Below are 25,056 nucleotides of genomic sequence, written 5' to 3' on the forward strand. Positions count from 1 at the left end.
ATTTGTTTAGATTCTCCCATCTGGGATTATACAGTTTTCATCAAGTTTGCAAATATTTCCTCAATTTTTTTTTAAAAATTTTTTTCCTGTTTGTCTCTCCTCTTGTTTAGGGGACTTGATATTAGGCTACTTGAAATTGTACTTATATTCATTGACATTCTTGTCATTTTTAGAATTTCTTTAAAAACATTCTGTGTTTTTTATTTTAAGTAGTTTCTTTTAGTTCAGATTCCAGTTAGTTAAAATACAGTGTAATGTTTCAGGTATATAACATAGTGATTTTCACTTCCATACAACAGCCAGTGCTGATCACAACAAATACACTATTATTACATTTTAAGATGACTTGCTTATACAATATGTTATCAGTCACTAATATTATCCAGTGTTCACTTGGTTTTACATTAGACATTGTAATTTCAATGCCTAAAAGTTTTACTGTGTCTTCCTAAATATTTCATGTGTCTTCTTTAACTATTTAAACATATGAAGCACTGTCATTATAACTATTTTAATATCTTTGTAAATTTAAACATCTGGATCAGTTTTGGGTCTGTTTTTGATTATTGATGTTTCTTTTCACCATAGTCTTGTTTACCTTCTTTTCGTACCTGGTAATTCTCTATTGGATGCTGGATATTTTTGTATATAAATATTCTTGGCCTTTGCTCTGAGATGCAGTTTATTTACTTGAAAACTTTTGCTTTTTAAGGTTTGTTAGGTGGTCCAGAGTAGTGTTAAGTGTTTAGTCAAAGGTTAATTATTTCCCACTAGTAAGGTAAGATCTTTCTAAATTCTTAAACCAATTCTCCCTGAATGAGGAGGTGTTCCAGTCTGCTAGAGGGAGCAGGTTTTAGACCTATAAAAGCTGTATCTAGATTTTTCAGGTATTTCCCCCTATCTCTAGATAGTTTCCTCATATTATGTGCCAATCACTATTCTGCTGGAAACTCAAAGGAGACAGGGTGCAGGTCTCTGGAAATTATTCTGTATAGCTCTCTCCTCTCCATTATTCTGTCCTACAAACTCTAGCTGCCTTAATCTCTCTCAATTTAGGGAGTCTGCTATACTCCACCGAAGTTATTTCTTCCTGTGCCACAGCCTGGAAATTTTTTCAAGGCAGCAAACAAGGGTGGTGTTATGGCTCAACCTTGTTTCCTGTCTCTCAGGAATCACTGTCCTTGGTGAAAACTATTGTTTTATGTATTTGACCTTTTTTTTTTTTTTTCAGATAAGAGGGTTCCTGTTACCCTGTGCTTCTTAGAATGGAAGTTATTATAATTGCTATTCAAAAAAAAAAAAGATTTAAAAATGCTATTTTCCAGGGAAAGTTCTAAATATTCCCTAAGCATTACATCAAATGATAACTAGAATTTGATATCTAATCAATTTAGAAAAGTTAACAATCAGAGCTAGGTGTGGTTAAATCAAATCTTCTCTATGATCTATTCCTATGAATTCCTCAGATGATGACTTGAAGTTAACAAACTTGGCATAGACAAATAACAAGGAACTAATTTATATTAATTTTTAAGCTAGAAGAATTGACTGGTTTGATTGAGCCACTGGTTAATTCTTTGACTGCCTATTGGTCATTTCAGTCCAGTTTATGTGACAAAAAAATGTAGAGCTTGGTGAAGCCTGAAGAATGATCAAAAGTAGTATAATTAATGGAGGCCCAAACAATTATGAGTCTGAATCATTCTTTTTATTTCTTTTCCTGAGGAAACTTAAAGTATTATTTTTTGTTTAGTCGTTTTCTTAAAAGTTAAAATTTACTTCAGGGTATATCTTTCATTGATGTCTTTATCTGCACTGTCTTTGTCAAACTAGGAATCATAATTACCTATGTAAACTGTCTTGCATTTTAATTAGCCAGCAACTATTCCAAGGATATTCCTTTCTGGATTATGACCTTCCTCATTACTTATCCTCAGGATCTCTCTGGAATGCTTCTCACTCTCTGCCACCGAGATGTTATTTATTCTTTGACAACGTGCTTGAACTTCTTATTAGGCCTATGCCCCAAGATGCTGCCTCCCTGAAAATACCCCATACACTGTGATTCTCTGTTTCCTGCCCACAGACCTTAGCATTTCCAGACCAAGATCAAGTCCTGTAAGGATAAGGGTGAGTGGAACATTGAATAAAGTTAAAAAAAAATAAATGCTATCTATCTATCAATGAGAACTTCTATATATAAGCAAAAAGAAACAGATGAGAACAAAATTAATCTTTACAAACGTGCTATATATACAATTTCTTAATTCTAATCAGCTTCAGATTTTATTTTTGTAAGCAAAATAAACTATTGTCAGAGAGTCTATTCTCATTGCAAAGTAAAACATTTCACAATGTCTGTGTACCAGAAAACCTCTCCCAACTGCACTTGTTACTGATTCCATTTGACAAGTGGCTGCTTCTCGATAATTACTGTACAAACCATTACTTCCAAAATAAATTAAACTCTCATCACTTTATCCTGCTCTTCTACATTCATTAATAAGTATCTTGTAAAATAGGTGGTTGCACCTGCATTAGTAAGTGCAGAAGCTTATATTAAGAGATTGTGCTTTTGTATATCTTTTGTCTTTGAGAACTAAGTTCAATTTATTAAAACTCCCTGGACTTTTATTGGGTAGGAACAGGGTGGAGCCAAATCTGAAATTCAAAGGGGGATTTCTAATACATTTCTATCTAATGATTTTTTATTTAATTGATAAAATATATTTTTTCCTTATAAGGCCAATTTCAGCAGTTAAAGGATCGGTTTTTCTGTGATACATAGGGTGCTTTACATTCTATTGATTTTCACTAAGTAGAAGATCTGCTCCTACTGGAGAGACAGCCTATTCTTATATGGGGCTTAAAGGGAACTGAAATATGGCAACAATGGACAGACTTTTGTTTTGTTTTGTTTTGAAACCTGATCATAAGTCATCTTTGATAACTGGTATTTGTCTGATTTTATTATCAGTAAACCAATTTGAACATATCTTCAATTTCTTTTTACTTTAAAACATTTTCTGACAAATTTCCTTTTGCTTTAAAAGGTTTTCTGATGGTCTCAAATTGAGATCAACATTGTATAGTAAACATCTAATAGTAATAGTGGTTTTTCTGAATGGTAATGCCCTTCTTTTATCTTACAGTTTTTTACTGATGATAAAATATATATATATTTTTTACTGATGGTAAAAATATACATTACTGATCATCAAATAAAAAATTTCAAACCCTTCATTTATCATTCCCAAGTAATTATAACATTTGATTGTTATTGTTCTAATATTGATCCATTTATTGACTCTTGGTGTGATTGATCAATTAAGGCCTTCATTCAACAGTGACTACCAGAGGGGTACTTGGTTTTGTGTTCAGTGTTATATTAAAGATGCTATTTTTACTTTTATTCTGATTTCAATGTATATATAAGTTAAAAGTGCAATATCTTCAGAGCATTACTGTGTAGAAATTCTATTTCTTCTCACTGCAGTTAACTCTCAATAAATATAAACTTTGATGGCAGCTCTTGATGTTGATTGACTATACATTTTATAACAAATACTAGATGTGCTTCCAAAAACTTACTTGAAGATACTGTCTTTGTTTTTAGCAATGTCCCAAATTTTCTCACCTTATTCTGTAAATAACCTTGCCTCCAGAGATTTTAGAATTACTACCATAAGACCCCAAAGCAAACAATTATTCTCCAAGACAGCTCTGATATGAGATATAATGTCTCAAAAGATTCTCTGACAAATAGCCAAACCAACTTGACAGTGTAAAATGAAGCACTTGTAGAAAAGCCTAGATTTTTCTTTAAAAAAAAAAAATCGATTCTCTGCACAAAATTATTATTAGAAGGTAGGACACATATTTTCTGCATAAAATACTTGACAATAATTATTTGTGAGCTCCTGGATAGCCTTGGGTTACTTCATTTCCCTCACCTTACATAAAGAAAGTGTTCAGAGATATTTGTCCACTTATTTGTGGTCACCCTATAATTTAAATATTAATGTCAAAACTCAATTTCTGACTCTCTAAGATTGTCAGATATTGGAAAATAATGTCAATACTTCTCAATTTTCTTCTATAAATAATGTCAGTGTTCATCCATTTTTACCCAAACCTTTTATTTCTTTCCATATTCTCCAACTTTGGTCTTCTTTACTTATTTCGGTTTCTAATACTATATTTTGTATCTGAGATAATTCCTTTCTAATCTGTTTCCTGACATTTCCTATCCATTTCATCTCACTGGTAACCAAAATAGAATAACTTCACTGAAAATACAAATGAAGTGCAATTTCTAAAATTCTCATGATATTCATTTGGAAAAGTGGATAATTGGTATTTATGTTTTCCCTTTCCACAGTATGACATTATAGTTCAGAATACCCTCTACATCAGACATAAAAAAGAACAAAGGGAGAGCTACCATCCAGTCATTGAGAAATCAATCAAATTCAAATACAACTAGAACCTTTAAGGAAATTTGTCAGATAACAAATTCTTTAAAGAGAATGTGTAAGTCATATTTATGTTGGTCAAGTCATATTGGAGATGTAAAAGTGGAGAACAATAAATAAATTAAATCCTTTGCATTGGGAATAATTAATGCCATACTTAATCAGTTTTGAAAGTTCGGGGAAACTTAGGCTTTCAAGAAATTGAAAGGTAATCTAGTAGACAGTCTTGTCAATGATTTTACAAGACAGATATTTTGAACTTCTCTAATGTTTAGAGGATTAATCCTTATTTCAAGTGAAAAATATCCCTTTTATAATGTCTTCTTCTAGGTCCAGGAACTTTCTTCTAAAGCAATGTAGAAGATTTGCCACCTACTCACCATTAAAATAAATTAGGATAAATGTTATATCTACATGAATTTGTTTTCTTCACACTAAATAACTTTAATTTCTTCAACAGAGTTAATGACCATTTTCCGTGCCCTTTTCCATCATGATGATGTCTTGAGTTTGTCAGTTCCTTCTGAAAATGTGGCACCCAGTTCTCCTGTAATGGTGTGGACATTGATGAATAAAGATAATTACATCATGTGATTAATACGAAATATTTCCTTAAATTCATTGTAAAGATTTGTTGTTGGATTAATTAAATTTGTGGTAAATGAAATGAATACTTTTAAAAATAAACTCAGTTTTCTTAGCTCTAAAATAAGGATGCTGAAGAAATAGTATATAAGATCCTTTCTAATTCTAAAATTTTTGGAGCCAATTTGCTAGCAATCACCTCTGTTGTCTATACACTTCCTAACCAAAATTTCTGCGTTTTCAACCTAAATGACAATAAAAATGTAGAACAAAATAAACCCGTATGTGGCAAATATTAGAGACTTTATTAGCGTGAAGCCAATTCGTTAGTAAATGATCTGAGATATAATCCAACCAACCACTGAAACACCTCTCATCCAATCCTCATGCTCCCTAAGTGCATTCATTTGGAGTCATCACAGTAACACTATAAAACAGACAATATTTTTCCACTTTAAAAGTTAGGAAATTGAAACAGAAATAGTTACTTTCTCAAATCATATGACCTGTAAAGTGTAAAAACAGAGTTAAAATCTGGGTCTGCAGCAATTGGACTACTGGGGATTTACCCCAAAGATGCAGATGCAGTGAAACGCCGGGACACCTGCACCCCCATGTTTATAGCAGCAATGGCCACGATAGCCAAACTGTGGAAGGAGCCTCGGTGTCCAACGAAAGATGAATGGATAAAGAAGCTGTGATCTATGTATACAATGGAATATTAATCAGCCATTAGAAACTACAAATACCCACCATTTGCTTCAACATGGATGGAACTGGAGGGTATTATGCTCAGTGAAGTATGTCAATCGGAGAAGGACAAACATTATATGGTTTTATTCATTCAGGGAATATAAAAAAATAGTGAAAGGGATTAAAGGAGAAAAGAGAGAAAATGAGTGGGAAATATCAGTGAGGGAGACAGAACATGAGAGACTCCTAACTCTGGGAAATGAACAAGGGGTAGTGGAAGGGGAGGTGGACGGGGGACTGGGTGATGGGCACTGAGGGGGACACTTGATGGGATGAGCACTGGGTGTTATACTATATGTTGGCAAACCGAACTCCAATAAAAATAAATAAATAAATAAAGTAAAATAAAATCTGGCTCTAGTATCACTACACAAAATTAAGATGTATTTTGTCTATGGCTTTCAAATTTAGTAACCCCAAATCAAAATCAAAATAATAAACTGAATCTTCTTTGATCTGTCTTGCTCTTAGGAATTTATTATAGCTTCTCCTTTTAAAGTCATTCCTCTGATTATCTATGATATATTATTTTTGCACTTTATACTATAGATTTTGTACTTTATACTATAGATGTGTGTATACTTGTCTAAATATCCTTACTGTAATGTATACCCCTCAAGGGCAGAGACTATATTTTAATTATCATGATGTCCATAAAAAGATCTAACTCAGCTTTTGCACAGACATTTCATAAATATTTCTTGAAATGAATTGAATTGAATTAAGATGAATTGAGCACCATTCACACATTTTACAGCCTTTAAGCTTTAAGTCTGAGTGATGCATTGAATTGTTAGAGGTGTCTTTAGGAGATTAAGCAGAAATTAACTTCTTAATTTTTGAGCATGGACAAAATACCTGTATCATAATAATTATAGGACATCGTTTGGAAATCACTGCAGTATGTAATTTTTCTAATTTATTTGTATAAACATGTGCTTATTAAGCATACATAATTTCTATTATTATTATTATTATTATTATATTTGCCATCTGTCTTTTAAGTTTCTGAGAATATTGATGGACAACTTAAGAGATCAACTTCTGAAAGCTTGAAACTATCTTTTTCCTTAATCTAGTTATGTTTTATAGATCAAGGGGGACTACTGGGCACTTTAGGATCCATTTTGCATTAATTTCATTAACACCACCAAAAACATTTATTGAGCATCCCATATATACCATGTACTGCACCACTAACTCGTGCAATGTACTGTAATGAGAATGAGTTCTTTCCCCCAAACAGCTGCTAGTTTAGTGGATGTTATGGACTGAATGTGTCCCCACCCCAAGTTCATATATTGAAATCCTAACCCACAATGTCATATTAGGATGTAGGGCCTATGGAGGTAAGTAGATCGATCATAAGGGTGGAACTGCCATGAATGGGATTTGTGTTTGTGTAAGAAGAGACATGAGAGTTTGCTCTGGCTCTCTTTGTTCTCCATGTAAGGATACAATAAAAAGTTGACAAGCTATAACTAGGAAGAGGGCTCTCACCAGACACCATATTAACCAGCACCTCAGTCTTAGACTTGTCAGCTTCCAGAACTATAAGAAATAAATTTTTCACTGATAGCTACTGAGCTTATTGTATTTTGTTATAGCAGCCTGAGTTAATTAAGACAATGGGGGAAACAGATGCAATAACGACTAAAAGTGCTTATTAGCCCTCAAAAAGTGCACCTCCACCAGCCTGGATGGATCTGGAAAATCTTTCTGAAGGATGACTTAGCTCTCCTAAAATTTGATGGGAGTTAGTCAAGTCAAGGTCATGTCAGAGAAGGGAACCTTTTGGGCAGAAAGAATAAGAGGAGCAAATACTTGGTGGAATAATAAAATGGAAAGAAAGTAAAAGCTGATGAAATGTCTGGGATGGGGTACTTGGAAAAGAGGCTGGAGAGGTGGGCAGAAGTCATACTAAAGGGAAACCTACACATCAGGTAGAAGAGCTTTGATGCTGTCATTGAGGGATGTCAAGGAAAAGAAGGCCATGTTTAAGTTTTCCCTGTAAAGGGTTGCTATCTTGCCCCAGTAAAGAGAAGATAAGGGCTTGAATTTAGATAGCTAAAGCAATGGTAGAGAGGATGGTACAGATTGAAAAAAAAAAAAAATTAACAAGACCTGGTGGGTAATTGGCAAGGGGGAATAGGGATATATAAAAGAATTAAGGTTTAAGCCGACAATAACTTTGAGTTCACTTTTCGTTATGCTGAAGGAATGAGTCTTGGCTGGGAACACTGGCCAGGAATCTCAGTACATAAGTAGTACTTAAAACCAGGAGCTTTAAGAGCTCACCTAGAGGGAGAGTGTACAGAGTAGATTCATCGGTGGGCTAAGAGTAGGATCTCAAGGAATATTATCAACTGAAGGACAGTGTCAAGAAGAGAAGTCCTAAAGAGGCAGAGAAAGAAATGTCAGGCCTATAAAAGAACATTGATCAGAATGTGATAGATGTTTCTAATTGTCCCCAGCTAGACTCTAAGACCTGACCTTTTCTGCTCACCTGCCTGTAGCCACCAACCTTTGCTCTACATTTTCCCTTAAGCTCTTCTTTCCAGCTTATCTCTTAACTCAGGCAAAAGATCCGAAGGGCATAATATCCTGTGATGAAAACCAAAACTACCCCTCAAGCAACAGTGACTGCTTGGACAGAGAACTGGAGACCCAGACCACCCAGACAAGTTCAAACTTAACCCCTGACCTCATGCCTGTGCAAATGGACCATAAAGTGACCCACAGAGTAACCCACGAGGAGCTCAAGCCTCCTTTATATAATATACAATGTATGTCTAGGCATGTTTCCTTAAGGCGCATGCGCCACCTTATGCCCGCCTCTCATTACAATGACAAAGTTCTCCTACCTATTCATTCTAATCCTAGATAAAAGGAGCCCACCCCCTTTTGCTCAGAAAGTCAGGGCTTTAGAAGGTATTCCCCTGTGATCTTATTTCCTGCAAGTAAAGTTACCTTTGTCCTACAACTCACCCCACGTAGTCTCTGACACACCAAGGAGCAAACTCATCTAAGTTTGGTTATAGAATGACTGAATGATCCAGAATATTGGATGCTTGTTCATTTTTCTTTTTAAAGACTTTATTCATTTATTTCAGAGAGAGAGTGAACATGAGCCGGGAGGAGGGGAAGCAGAGGGAGAGGGAGGAGCAGACTCCCAGCTGAGCAGGGAACCCGATGTGGGGCTCAATCCCAGGAGCCTGGGATCATGACCTGAGCCAAAGGCTTAACTGACTGAACCACCCAGGTGCCTACCCAGGTTTGTTCATGTTGTGTAGAAGAAGAAGAAGAATCAGAAGATAAGTAGGAGCAGGAGAAGGAAAAGAGGAGACAAAGGACAAATTACAATTCGTGTTAATAATTTTGATCTGTGCAGTCAATTCTGTGAAGTGCTTTATATGCATCATGTCATCCAGTCTTCCAAACAACTACATGAGACAATTACTTTTATAGTAAAATTCCACAGTACCACAAATTCTTAATAATATCACTGGCAGTTGCTTCTCAGACCTCAGGTATTCCCGGCCAGTTAGCGGCTTTGGCTCAGCAGCCACTTTATAAACTTTGTAAGAGGATATCCCTGAAGTATACACGACTGATTTTTTGGATCCCACTTACAGAATTATGACAGGGTTAGCTATGTTATCTCCATTTACCAATGAGAGGACTATGGTTGAAGGAGATTAGATGATTCATTTATTACAGTCATGAGAACACCAAGGGGACATTATTTTCATGAGATCCCACTATTATGGTTAATTTGATGTGTCAGCTTAACTAGGCCACAGGGCACCCAGATACTTGATTACACACTATTCTGAGTGTGTCTGTGAGGGTGTTTCTGGCTGTGATTAACCTTTCTATTGGTAGCCTAAGTAAAGCAGATTGTCCTCTCCAGTGTGGGTAGACCAAACCCTATCCACTACAGGCCTACACTGAGCAAAAAGGCTGAGGAAGGGAGAATTTACCCCCTGCCTGAGTGTCTTCAAGTTGAGACAATGGTCTGCTGCCTTTGGGCTCAGACTCAGACTGGAACTTCAACGATTACTCTCCCGTTTCTCAGGCCTTTTCAACCTGGTCTTGAACTATACCTTCAGCTCTCCTCAGTCTATAGCCTGTAGATCTTGGGACTGCCTGGCTTCTGTAATCACAAAAGCCAATTCTTTAGAATAAATCTCTCTCTCTACACACGCACAGATGTATATTGAATCTGTTTCTCTGGAGAACCCTGATTAATATACCCACCCACCTCCACTTACCAGCCAAACTCCAAATTAGCCTACTAAAAGGCACACTGCTTGCTATTTAAATGCAGCTTCAAAAGCCCTTCTGCACAAAAATTCTGGAGTTGTCACTGGTCACAAGAACTGTGTTAATTAGCGTATAACAGTATCATGAACTTGAGAATACTTTATATTCCTTAAATACAGAATTAATTATTCTTTAAATATCCTACTTAATCTGATTCTGCTTCTAGTGCTGTGTATTCCCTAAATGCAAAATGGGAAAGTTTCTCTTTTTGATTCCTCTTAGATATTGCACTGACAAATAGGGGAACTTCACAACATCAGCCTCAGAATTCCCCAGAAACTCTTTATCAGCTCATCTTTACTCAGAGGCAGAAAAAAGTGACCTATTTGTTAAGTCTATTGTTCATTTTCATACATGTAGCACTAATTAACATTAAAAAAGCTCCACCTCCCTCCTTATAACCTTGATAAAAAACTGGATATTAAATTAACATAGCTTGGCTCCAGCTTCAGGACAGAAATTATGCCATCAATGCTCAAGACATTTCGACAGGGAAGATATGCTAAAGTATCTGTAAGTCATCCATCATTTGAAGTTAACAGTATAATGTTGAGTTTTTATAAGGTAACTTATAAATAAGCACATTAAAAGGAGATATTCACAAACCAAATTGCCCTTCATGAGATCACATGTCGTGTCTTATATATTATATATCCCTCCATATGCCAAAAGACCTTGGTTGGAGATATCCTAACTAGAAGACTGATTTGGGGGGGCCATTTATCATATGATAATTTTTCCTTCACCAGGAAGAGATGAGGTAGATAAACTGATTGTGGGGCTTCTACAGTATAGTTCTTTGAGAACCTGATGATTCATTAAAAATGTACCAAAGGAAGGTATGCATATAAGGAGTGTTTTACAAAATGCACATATTTTAAATTTTAGCATGGAGAAATTATGCATGCAATATACTTGCTGGTAATTCTATTAGAAGATGAATGAAGCATGCTTCTTAGTCCTCTAAATAAGGGAAAAAGTTATAATTAGATGTCATCACTATCAATTTAATTAGGTTTTCAAAGAGGGGGTCAGTCCACCTTGCCTCTTGGAAGCAGACATCAGGTCATGCCATGGAACTTGGCCATGCCTGAACCTTTGATTGTGCATGTTCCTACCATAAAGGGAGATTTCAGCTGCCTAGTTGTTAAAAACAAAAGAAACTTCATCAAAGAGAAATCTGAAGAGTAATATCTGATTTTTATTTAAAAATTTTTTTCAGAAAAGATAAAAAGTTCTGTGTTGAAAACCTTCTGAATGATTTCTAACACTTGGATTTCTGAATTTTTCATTTCATAGCTTATAACTAAGGAATTCATAAATTTAGGTACAGAGAGTAAAAGGTAATATCTATTTGTTGATGGAGGTACCTGAAATACCATGATGATCAAACCAAGCTTTGCACAAAGTGACTTCTTCAGATTTGATGAACAAAACTTCCTCTTATGATGGAAAAACAAATTTTTTAATGAAAGTCAATGATGAGTGACCTTAATATCTACTGATATGTGGCTCAAGAAATAGGTGCTCATACCACCTAAATATAAATCAAGAAATAGTTTATTGCAGGGTGGGTGCAACTGTCTGGGTGGCTCAGTGATTGAGCATCTGCCTTTGGCTCAGGTCATGATCCCAGGGATCCCTGGGATCAAGTCCCACATTGGGCTCCCCAACGGGAGTCTGCTTTTCCCTCTGCTTATGTCTCTGTCTCTCTCTCTATGTCTCTCATTAATGAATAAAAATCTTTTTTTAAAAAAGAAGTAGTTCATTGCAAACTAATACTTAATAGGAATATAAATTAGAGAATCTGGGATTTTTCTACAACATGTCCAAGATTTCATTTGACATTTAATGTAACCATTAAATGGCTTTCAATACTATTAGGAAATTTCATCTATACCTGGAAGATTTCTCTTTGTTTTCAACCAGCAGTTATCCATTATTTTAGGATTAAGAACCTGCTATACGATAGTTCCCCCTTATTCATGGGAGTTGTGTTCCAAGATCTCCAGTGGATGCCTTACACTTCACAGAATACCAAACCCTCTATGTACTATGGTTTTCTATACTTACATGCCCATTATGAAGTTTATTTTGTAAATTAAACACAGTAAGAGATTAACGACAATAGTAATAAAATAGAATAGTTGTAACAATATACTGTAATACAAATTATGTGAATGTAGTCTTTCTCTCCCAAAATATCTTACCGTACTGTAATCATTCTTCTTTTGATGCTGTGAGAAAATACGTGATGAGATGAAGTGAGGTGAAGGGCAGAGGCATCGTGACCTAGCTTTAGGCTGCTATTGACCTTCTGATGGTACGGTAGAAGGAAGATCATTTGCTCTCATGGTAGACAACAGGTAACTGAAACATGGGAAGTTAAGACCACGGATCAGGGGTAAATACTGTATTCAAGAAATTCAGACTGAAGTGGATCATCGTCTTCATTTGGTTCACTTTGATTCAGCGAATGCTGACCGAACATCAGCTGTGCCATGGGATCTGTGTGGAAACAAGGGCATTGAGCTGTTGTCCAGGCTTTCCTCAGCTTAGTGCAAGAGAGATAAACCTATGTTCCGCCATCACGAATGTGCATTTAAGAAAAACACTGGGCACAAAGAAAGAACAAATGTCTCTGCTTCTGTCTGACCTGGATTTAAAATAATGAGTAGGATTTTACCAATTCTTCTCCCACTCTTCTCCCACAAGCCTTCTTCCTGCCCATTCTCTTCACAGTCAGGTTCCATTTTATGAGCACATATCAGATTATGCTTTTCCCTTCTTTACAGGCTGGCACTGACTAATGGCTTCCCACTGCACTTAGCATAAGGTCCAGGGTCTTCTTCATGGGAAGCGAGTCCCTCCATGATCTGGCTTTGGCCCCTCCAGCCTCATCTCCCTTCACTATTTGTCCACTTCAGCCAGGCTCGACTTTCTGCTCTTCATATTTGAAGCCCAAACCCACAGCAGACGCTGACATCTGCTGTTCCCACTAGATGGAAACCCTGCCTCCATATCTTTTAATAGATGAGCTCTTCTCATTCAGGTCACAGCATAAATGCCACCTGCTCAGACAGGCCCTTCTGGTCTTTGCTGTTTAAACTCTCTAAAGTACCACCCTGTTGTTTTATTTTTTTTTTTCATTCTAGCATTATCTGAAAATATTGTACTTATTTATTTTATGGTCGATCCTGCTGCAACCACTCCTTTGCCCATGAAATGTAACCTTCAGCAGAGAAGGAGCCCCATTTGTCATGTTTGCTACGTATTCCCATTTCTAGGACAGGGCCTCATATACCCCAGGAGCTCAAAAATCATTGTGGAACAAGTGAATTGCAATCACTACATTTTCAGATTCTTTCTCCATTTTAAATAGTAGGGAAGAATTCGGTAGAGTTTTCTCTTTGTACAAATGGATATGCCAATTTATATTTTGGTGCAATTTTACCAACTTAATGATCAGTTTTTAAAAGAAGGCCAAGTTTAACATAATAAAGAAAAGATATGGAAAGTGTTCATGACATCTATTCCTCAGAGTCCTTGGCCAGTGCTGTTAGCCTCTCATGACACTAAATTCACAAATGTAAGAAAAATTAAAAATAAATTACCTCCTCCTCTTTTTATGTTTTCAACAGTACCATTGTCTTTGAGTGTTCCCCAAAGGGGGTACATGGGGTCAGTTTGCACATAACTAGCAAGGTTGAAACACTATTTCAGTTTTGTTGCAATGTTCCCTTTATGGGAAGGCTAACATTCCAATATTATTAAAAATGCAAACCAATAAGACGTGAAATGGCTTGCTTATTGCTAACATTTATGCAAAACCACTTAAAATGTTAAAAATATTAATCTCCTACCCTATGTAGCAATTAATGCTACACAAATGACGACAATTGTTTTTTCCACTGGAAAATCACCAGCAATCCACATTCTCTTCTTCTACTTAATTAACACAACTATATATATCCTTCAAAGTCACAGGAAACTGGTGTAATTGCTTTTGTAAATTCAACTACTCTCCAATGAAGAACAGATTGCTAAATTAAATGCAAGTAATTTGAAGCTTTAAAAAAATCAGGAATAGAGACATTCTTGCCCCTGTATAGTATAAGGTAATATAAAGGTCAGGGACAAAAAAGAAAAAGTAAGAATTCTTAGATCGGTATTTGATTCTCTGTTGAGACATTAGGTGTATCTTAAAGACAATTTGACAAGCAAACATTATGTGATATATAGTAATTATACTTCATAATCAGCCTCAACACTATTAACATAGGTATGTGCTGAACTGATTTGGAATAAAAGATGTGTGTGTGTATGTGTGTGTGTGCAGAACAGCCCTGAAGTTTCTGAAAAGCTGAAGAAAATAAAGACTGGAGAAACAAAGTGGAAAATAATATTTGATTTTTTTCTACTTACTTGTTTTTATCTAGAGAAGATAAAAGAGAGGATAATGGGAAAATGGGAAAGGAGAAAGGCAGAAAAGTGGGAACTGAGATGGGGATACAATAACACACACACACCATCCTCATTATTTGTGGATTCTGCATTTGTGAATTCGCAAATCCAGTAACATTTATTTATACTTTAGGCACTTTCATGTTAATTCGTGGGCATGCACATGTGCAGAGCAGTGAAATGCTTACGTTACTAGACACTCACATTCCCAGATGAGGCTCAATAAGGTGAAGCTCTGCTTTCTTGCTTCAGCTCTCATTCTGTAAACAAGTGTCTTGTTTGTGATATATTTAGTGCTGTGTTTTTGCATCTTTGTGCTTTTTGTTGGAGACTCTTTATGATGGTCCCAAAGCATAATATTGAAATGCCCCAAGAGCATGAAGGCTATGATGTGCCTTACATAGAAAATATATGTATTAGATAAACTTCATCCAAGCATGAGTTATAATACTGTTGGTTGCTCGTTCAATGTTAATAAATCAACAATCTACATTAAATAAGGTGTCTTTAAGAGTAAAACTTATAAAACAAGGTTATGTATTGATCTCTTGGCAAAAATGTAACCAGAGGCTCACAGGAACCTAGCTCCATATTTCCCTTAGGAGCAATGATTCAGCAATGATTCAATTTGCTATTCAGTTTTGCAGTGGCTTTATAAACATGACTACTGAGAATGATCAGAATCTTTGTGATTGTGTGGGCGCTCATACACTTGTGTATGTGTACAGTTGATTTTAATTATTTGCAGTAGCTGTGTTATATATGTATATAGAGAGAGACAAAGTGATGGGGAAAAGAGATAGAACAAGAACATTATCTTATGTCTTGACTGAATGTTGATTGCTTATCTGGAGGATGATTAAAGTGAATAGATAAGAATATGATCAGATAAATCAGATGAACAGGTAAAAGTTTATTTTTTTTAAAGATTTTATTTATTTTTTCATGAGAGACGGGGGGTGGGGAGGGTGGTCAGAGACATAGGCAGAAGGCGAAGCAGGCTCCATGCAGGAAGCCCCATATGGGACTCAATCCCAGGACTCTGGGATCACTTCCTGAGTCAAAGGCAGACACTCAACCACTGAGCCACCCAGGCACCCCAAACAGATAGTTTAATTCAGAATGAAAAAAGATTCTGAAGTAATCACAGAAGGGAAGAAGAAGAAGGAGAAGAAGAAGAAGAAGAAGAAGAAGAAGAAGAAGAAGAAGAAGAAGGAAGAAGAAGAAGAAGAAGAAGGAGGAGGAGGAGGAGGAGGAGGAGGAGGAGGAGGAACTTCAAGAGTATGCCCATCTAATTTCTTCATTATGCAGATGTAGGGATGTGGGAATAGGCATAATGGTCAATGGTAAGTCTCTGAAGCCTAATTTAAGTCTTTGCTTTCTTTCTTTTTTTTAAAATAACTATTGTCATTTTATTTTATTTTATTTTTTAAAGATTTTATTAATTTATGCATGAAAGACACACACAGAGAGAGAGACAGAGAGGGGCAGAGATACAGGCAGAGGGAGAAGCGGGCTCCATGCAGGGAGCCCGATGTGGGACTCGATCCCGGGACTCCAGGATCACTCCCTGGGCCAAAGGCAGGCCCTAAACTGCTGAGCCACCCAGGGATTCCCCTCAGTCTTTGCTTTCACTCTCTTAACTTCTGTGGACCTCATTTTCTCATCCATAAGATGGGGATGATAATACATCTCACAGGCTTATAGTGAGAATTAAATAAGATAAGAAATAAAAAACTGTGGAACATATATGTCATATATTTAAGCATACAATTTATAATGTGATTAGGAATAAGTAGACCCTCAGGCATACATTTACTTAGAAACTTCCAGTGGAAACCAGTCTCTATGTCCTCTTATCCTGTTTAGTGTTTTTCCATTGCACATTTCTAGGGCCATTGATGTACCAGTTGGGATGACTTACCTCTAGATGCTATAGTAATAGTTGGCATGGAGAGGTTTGTATTACCAAAATTCGCTTTCATAGCATACAGAGTCAAAGGGAAAGAAATGTAAGCAGGTGGTTGAAAGAAAGAGTAACATCTGTCTCTGTTTTCTTCTAAAAGAACATCATTACTAAAGAACAGAATAAAACATGCTAGTTCTTACCCAGCCATCACTCTATCCTCTGTATTCATAAAATGAAATAATCTTTGATTCCCACCAGGAGAATAAAGCAAACTAGTGTAAAAAGGAAGAGGTTTGTCTTTTTTTTTCTTTTTTAATTAAAAAAAGAGAAAGAAATAACTGTATCCTAAATCCTCAGTTTCTTCATATAAAGCGGGAATAATAATACCTTCTTTATCAAACAATGTTAAAAATCCCTAGAAACTGTTTATGATAGGGTATCCCATCAAAACGGAGATGGACGCCTATCTAAGGTAAAGTAAGTTAGGATTCAAGACAACTTATTTGGTCTCATTCTTCACTACTAAGGAAGCCATAGAATAAAATAAAATTGTAGTGCATTACCTTTTATATCATATGTACCTGCATCGAAATTCTGCTCAAGATGTTATTAATAATAATAAAAGAATCTATTACTTCATATGTCAGAGGGAACAATTCAGGATACAACTGCTATTTTAATATATTTATCCAATCCTTTTTATCAACATAAGAGACTGGTACAGAGCTGGTGAATGAAATCTACAGATTTTATAACTTTGCAGTTTGGATTAGACCAGATAACATTGAAGAGTACTTCAAAGAATGTTGCTTTCATTTTTTTCCCACTCTCTCTCAAAGGAATTCTGGCAAAAGTTCATATTTTCATCTAGAGAAACTTACCATTTTTAAAAAAAAATATTCTCTTTAAACCCGTTCAGTTATGTGCCCACATTGGTATTAAATATAAACTGTTTCATACGATTCTTGCTAGAAGCAAACGTGCCTGTAATATAACTCCCCATAAAGGATTCATTGAAAAAAAATGTAACTTATTGTATATTCTAAATCAAATAATGGTACATTTTAGCCATTTTTATTGCTTTTGACATCAGTATATTATCACAAGTAGGATATACTTATTCCTCAGAAGTTGACTAACAAATACCATTTGTTGGCGTTAATTTTTTAAAGTATTCCATCAAATAAAATAGCCTTGTTTTCCTTGTTGTTGCTATTGTTGCTGTTTTGTTTTTGTGTTTTAATTTCATAGTCCTGGAGACTGGGGCCCTGCGTGAAAGAGACAGGATTGCACCTCAGTCAGTTGCCCCACGTGCGTGCTATTATATATTTGAAGGTTCCATTGTAGCTAATGAACTCTGGGCCATAAAAATTCACCTCATTAAATTTCAAAAATATTACAAACAGGTAAAGAGATGCTAAATAAATCATCAGATTTACAAAATCTAAATGTTTATTTTTATCCATTTCTAGAGTAAGAGGAGGCATTCCTCACCATCAGAGTGTAGGGTTAATGTATGAGAAGACCATTAAACTCCCATCATTTAAACATGATAACTGCCTCATGTGACTACATAATGTTTCAAAGCTATTTTTAAGCCATTTAAGCTTTTCAATTTACACTAAACATCCACCAAGAGATTTTTCTATTAAATTTAGTGCAATATTTTAAATGATCGGCACAACTCAATTTTAAATAAATTCTAGAGTAAAAGTAATTTCTAAAGACATAACTTACATAATTTTCCTCAATGCACCACTGGTTCTGAATAGTGGCTTTCAACTTCAAATCATTAAAAATCCTCTAGGATCCCCAGGCAGTTACACTTTGTATAAATCTAATGTATATTTTAAGGAGTTCATTTGTGCTAAAATGACAAAATAAGTCCCGTACGCTTACATATTTCGGGCTGCCCAAAATAATTTAAAATAGCAAGTATTTCACAAAGTGTTATGTAAACAACATGGAAAGCACCAGGCCACTTTCAAGTGAGTGTTAAAAATATTTCTGGTTCCCGATAACATTTTTTGATCCACTAAGAATAATCTACCGGCCAGGTTATTATTATGTGAACTAGTCAGCATCCTGGGACTTGGGAGTCTGTGGCTGGGAACTGGGGAATTTCACCTGGAAAGAGGGATGACAATTGGGAATGATTGGCTGGCTCATCCTCCAAGACAGAAAACTGAGATAGATTACAATGAATCTATTGATAGCTTTTGTCTGTGGCAGACAGAAGCCTAAGGGAAGGGTGACTGCTCTCTCCTAGTGTCATGGGTGTCACATGATGGAAAGTTTTATGTTTGTTTCTGACATTAGGCAAACAAAAACCTTTTGAATGCTGAATTAGGCTCTTGTTTTGAGCCTGCAAGCTGCTACTCATTCCTATTGATGAGTACTGATCTGATTGCAGCCCTTTCATTTTTTCCGGTGTTAACTGTGTGGGGAATGTGGGTAGAAGGTCTGAGACAGGCCCACCGACCTTCTCCCCGCAGAGTTCACACAGCTTTTGGAGTTTCCTTTTTTGGTTGGGGGGTGGGGGGAGGAGGAGGGTACGGGGTGTCTCAGGAGCGTACCAATCTCTTTGCTTAAATGAACAATATGAGTTAGGCCTTCTGAAACCAGTTTAGCAAAAGACCCTTTTTTCTTTTCCCTCTGGAGAAGGATATAACACTATCACCACGATTCAGCTTTGCTTGTCTGGGTCTGTGCAAATTGTGAGGGAAAGAGAGCTTTGAGGGAGCCCTTCCTGTTCCCTTTGGTCCCTGTGATCTGTACTCACTTGAGGTTCTGAGGTTCAAAATTCGATGACTTGGCAGGAAAAGATAAATTCGTTTTTTTAAAGGCCTGGTGAGGATTGTCTTGTTGAGGGAGTCATAGATTGGGAAAAACCGAAGCCATTTTTAAAGCCCTTGATTATGGGAGACTTTTAAATGTATACATTCACTTTGAATTAAAAGAATCCAGAGAAATGAGAATAATTTCTGCTTTCTGTGGCCGGACTTTGAAGTGGAGAAATGTAGAACTAAAAGCAAATAGCATAACCTGTTTTAATCAAAAGGAGTCTAGCAAGAAACAATCAATTAAAGAACAGTCTGATTCTCTGCGACATCAATGTATGAAAATCTGTTAGACGCCAGATTGTGTCTCAAGACACATATGATGAACTGAACAAAATGACCTGCTAATAGCTTTTACGGGTAATAAATGCATCATGTTATTGGTAATTCTGCAGATGGTAAATCAAGCTAATATCGAAGCTGAAACAAGCTACTTGTTAAATATAGTTCAAAATGATCTTCTCAAAAACTGTTATTCAAAAACTGTATTGCACAGAAAAGAGAGATGATTACTTCTTATATTTCTAAGCATCTTAAATGGATAAACATCCCCATTCTGCCATGGAGGCATTTTAATTTTTAAATCCTTTGGAGAGAGCATGCCTGAAATATATTTAAGCTGAGAAACGCTATGTTTATTTAGATTATGAGCAGGAACTAAAATGTTAAAACCTGTGCTGAAATTGAAGTGTGACTTTACTGCATACAATGCACATTAGATGCTAGTTCCAGTCAGCATTTGGAACACTGACCTGCAAATCTGAACATTTGAGCACAATGCATATTAACAGATTATGGAGGGATGGACATGCCATTCCTATTATTGACTATCTCAAATAGTTTCATTAGCCTAAAGAACACTTCAGCTTCAATGTTGTTGTTGTTGTTGTTGTTGTTGTTGTTGTTGTTGTTACAAGATCTAAAGTAGACAGCAGCACAATTCTAGGAAAAGAGGAGACAGGACAGTGGTCCAAGGAATCACTCTTCTAAGAGAAAAAAAAAGAAAAAGAAAAAAGACCGTGACTGCCCATGATCTACAAAGGGAAACTCAGTCAAATGAAAGGGAAAGTTGACCTCGTGGATGGTCAGGTCAGATCACAGAATCCCCAAATGGGTCCTACCTACCGTTAAACAGGTTACAGATAACCTAAAATCATTTCATTTGCCTATGTCATGGAAGTAAACTCACCTATTTTTATTCACTTGGGATAAGATCAGTTTTAAATATGTATTTATTTGAAAGAAATGTCATTTCAGATATATAGATAGAAAATTTATAATAAGGTTTATTTTTAAATAAATGTAATTTAAGATATATTGGTGTTTTTTTCAGACATGTTTTCATATATATATGTTTGCATGTATAAAAATATACATGTATACATTTTATCAATTTATGTTGTATTTTAGTTCTAGATTTACCTCTTACCTGGAACATCTTAAGGAAAAGTGATTAATGCATTAAATTTCCAACTTTTTAACAGTAGCAAAATGTTAGCTAGTTATTAATTCTCTATGATATGACTTTGAGGACAGTGACAGTGACAACAATCCTATCTTTTAACAGTGAAAAAAAAAGACAAAATATCACCTTGTTGGAGGAACAGATGTTTGCAATCCATTAACGTCCATTTATTCACTGCAGAATCAGAAATTTATAATAAGACTAATCCTAGGCCAAATTGTGAAGCTGGGACCATTACAATCAGCAGTCTCCTGAATTCCCCGAACTAGTCCTCTTTGCAAAGATTCCTAATGTCTTCCCTGGCTCCCCACCTCTGCATCCCCGTTTATTTAATTTACTCAAGCACTGTAATAAAGGCATGAATGAGATAATATTTCTGCATTTTTCTAGAATGTTTCCAGTGTAAAGTAACAGCAAATACAACTGAATGTAGCCTAACCCATAAAGACATGTATTATTTCCTGTAACAAAATGTTCAAATGTAGGTCACCTCTGAGATTCATTGGTCATAGGAACACTAGAAAGCCAGGATCTGTCTTGTGCTGTTCACCAAAACAATGCTAATGTGACAGATTATAAAATATATTTATTTATACATATTTTTATCTTTCTATACAGTTAAGAAATAATATTTCACTTATTTATCTTTTCATGACTAAACAGAATTTATTCCAGGAATATGCCTTTTTTCAATTTATTTTTAATTTTTATTATTGAAATATAGTTGACATAAAATGTTCTATTCATTTCAGGTGTACAACATCGTGATTAGACAATTCATATATTACTTAGTGCTCACCATGGTATGTGTAGTTACTATCTGTTGCCATACAATGTTGTTACAATATTATTGAGTATATTCCCTGTTCTGTACTTGTCATCTCATGACTTACTTATTTTACAACTGGAGGACTGTACCTCTCAATCTCGTTCACCTATTTCACCCATCCTCCTAACTCCCACAGTTTGTGCTCTGTATTTATGAACCTGTTTTTGTTTTTTAGATTCCACAAATAAGTGAAATCATGTGATATTTTTCCTTCTGTGTCTAACTTACTTTACTTAGTATAATCCCTTACAGGTCCATCCATGTTGTCACTAACAGCAAGATCTCATCCTTTTTTGTGGCTAAGTGTGTGTGTGTGTGTGTGTGAGAGAGAGGGGGGTGTGCATACACAAGTGCTTACATATGTGTGCACTACATCTTATCCATTCATCCATCTATCAGTAGATGCCTGGGCCACTTCCATATCCTAGTTATTGTAAATAATGCTACAGACAATATAGGGGTGCATATATCTTTTCCAATTTAGCGTTTTCATTTTTGGGGGTAAATACCCAGTAGTGGAATTACTAGATTGTACAATAAAAGAAACCCTATATTAGTCAAATGTACAAGGATGTAATTCTTTCTCACCTTTCTTAGGTCTAAGTGCTTTTCACCGTCTGGAAATATTCTAAGATAGAAGATCTGAGGCCACATATTTAATACATGTTAGTCTTTGGCTCTGTAATGCTAAATAGTTACCCTACTTTATTTCTGCTGTGTTGAGGCAGAGTAGAGGTGCTGACAGAGTTGAGAAATTGTGGAATGGGAGGCAACACCCAAAACTGTAGGAACTCCGACATTTCTTCCTACACAGTATATCTAGTAAAGAGTATTTTGAGAGGATCGCTCTGCAGTCAACTCTAACAAGAAAGAGTAAACCAAGAAGCAGTGAGAGCATGGTCATCACATGGGGTTCTTATTTCTTAGGAAGGTTGGGTACCTGTAAATATTTGGCAGTCTTGGTTAGAAAAATACATTAAAAATGTCATGCAATTTATGTTGGACTCCTCACATGAACAACTGACTTTCTGGGATCATGAAGCATAATTAAATACTCCAGAGTATAAAATGCATACAGCATCAAAAAAGACTTCCAATAGCCAATGCAATCTTAAGAAAAAAATGACATAGTTGGAGGGATCATATTTCCGACGTTGAAACTATATTACAAAGCTATCATAAATGAAACAGTATGGTACTGGCATAAAAACAGACACATGGATCAATGGGACAAAATAGAAAGTAAGAAATAAACCCATGCTTACACGGTCAAATTGTTTTCTACAGAGGAATCAAGAATATACAATAGAATTGTCTCTTCAAAAAATAATGTTGAGAAAACTGGATATTCACATGCAAAAGAATAAAACTAGACCCCCATCTTATACCATATACAGAAATCAAATCAAAATGGATTAAAGACTCAATGTAAGACCTAAACTGTGAACTCTTAGAAGAAAACATAAGGAAAAAACTCCGTAACATTGACCTTGGCAATGAGTTTTTGGTTCTGATATGAAAAGTAAAGGCACAAAGAGGAAAAAATAAACAAGAGGTACCACAGCAAACTAAAAGTTTCTGTTTAACAAAGGAAACTATCAAAAAAAAAAAAAAAAGAAAGAAAGAAAAGAAAAGACAACTTACAGAATGGGAGAAAATATTTACAAACCTCATATCTGATAAGGGGTTAATATTCAAAATATACAAGGAAGTCCTATAACTCAATAGTGAAAAACCAAGTAACTCAGTTGAAAATAGGCAAATGACCTAAATAGATATTTTTCCAAAGAAAACATACCAATGGCCAGCAGAGATTTGGGTAATGGTGCAGCTGGGGAGACCCTGGCCAGGCCAAGGCTTAGGACACTGGATCCTATTGTCCTTCCAGTCTTTTGACCCCTCCCCCCAAGGCCATTAATAAAATGGTCTGATCTTATCCAAATGAACAAACAGACAACCCACACATTGACTGAAAAGTACATGGCAAGGTTCTCAACCTCACTATCATCAGTGAAATGCAAATCAAAACTATAAAATAGTACCTCATACCTGTTAGGATGTCTAGAATCAAAAAGACAAGAGCTAACAAATGCTGATAAGGAGGTGGAGAAAAAGGAGCCCTTGTGTACTTTTATGGGAGTGTAGATTGGTGCAGCCACTATAGAAAACAGTGTGGAAAGGCTCCTCAAGAAATTAAAAATAGAACTTTCATGTGATCCAGCAATCCACTTATGGGCATATAACTAAAGGAAATGAAATCTGCACTCCCATATTCATTGCAGCATTATTTACAATAGCCAAGGTATGGAAACTATCTAAGGGTTCATTGACAATTAGATAGATAAAGAAAGTAAGAAATGGACACACACACATACATATTTACACACACAATAGAATATGATTCAGCCTCAAAAAAAAAAAAAAAAAAAGGAAATCCTGCCACTTGTGATAACATGGATGAAGCTAGTGGGCATTATGTTAAGTAAAATAAGCCAGGCGGAGAAAGACAGACATACTTCATGCTATCATTTATATGAAGAATCTGAAAAGCAAGCAAGGAAGCAAGCAAAAGGCAAACTCATAGAAACAAAAAAATAGAATTAAATTTGCCAGGGGCAGGTGGGGTGGAGGAAATGGGGAAGCTGGTAAAAGGGTACAAACTTTCAGTTATAAGATGACTAAGGTCTGGGGATCTAATGTATAACATAATGATTATTATTGATAACACTGTCTTATGTAACTGAAATTTGATGAGAGAAGAATTTAAATGTTTTCACTAAAAAGAAAAAGATAAATATGGGAGGTGATAGATGTGTTAATTAACCTGACATGGGAATCTTTCACATGTCTACACATATCAAACCATCACATTGTACATTTTAAATATATTACATTTGTCAATTTTACCTTGATATAAAGCTGTAGAAAGCATAGTCCAAACCAAGCTTGATCTATCTTGACAAGCTCTGTCAAAAAATGTAGGTGTCTCACTAATTATTCTCTGGTTGATAAAATAATAGAAATATTTCTTTTTATTTGTGTTTCTAATAGTCAGCTCTTTACTTTGGTGTACCAGTTATATAGTTCTATCTGCTTGAGGTTAGTCATTCCTTTACCAGACACAAAAAGATATTCTGTATTGAAAAATTATATCATCAGCTAAAAGCACTTCTTTTGGACACATTGGGAAGATTTAAAAGATGAGTTGAAAAACAGTAGTAAACTTTAAAGACAATAACTTAATGTTCTGAATCCATTGATAAACCATTGGAATGTGTGTGAAGTCAACAGGTGGAGAAAAGTAAATACGATGAACAAAGAAAGAAAGGTTTGCTGTAGAGAATTTGGGGAGCATGCTCTCCTTTTAAGACTTCTGTAAGGCTTAGTGGCCTTGACCTACAATACTTTGG

The sequence above is a fragment of the Canis lupus genome, chromosome 36 (assembly GCF_003254725.2).
Source record: "Canis lupus dingo isolate Sandy chromosome 36, ASM325472v2, whole genome shotgun sequence".
Taxonomy (NCBI): Eukaryota; Metazoa; Chordata; class Mammalia; order Carnivora; family Canidae; genus Canis; species Canis lupus.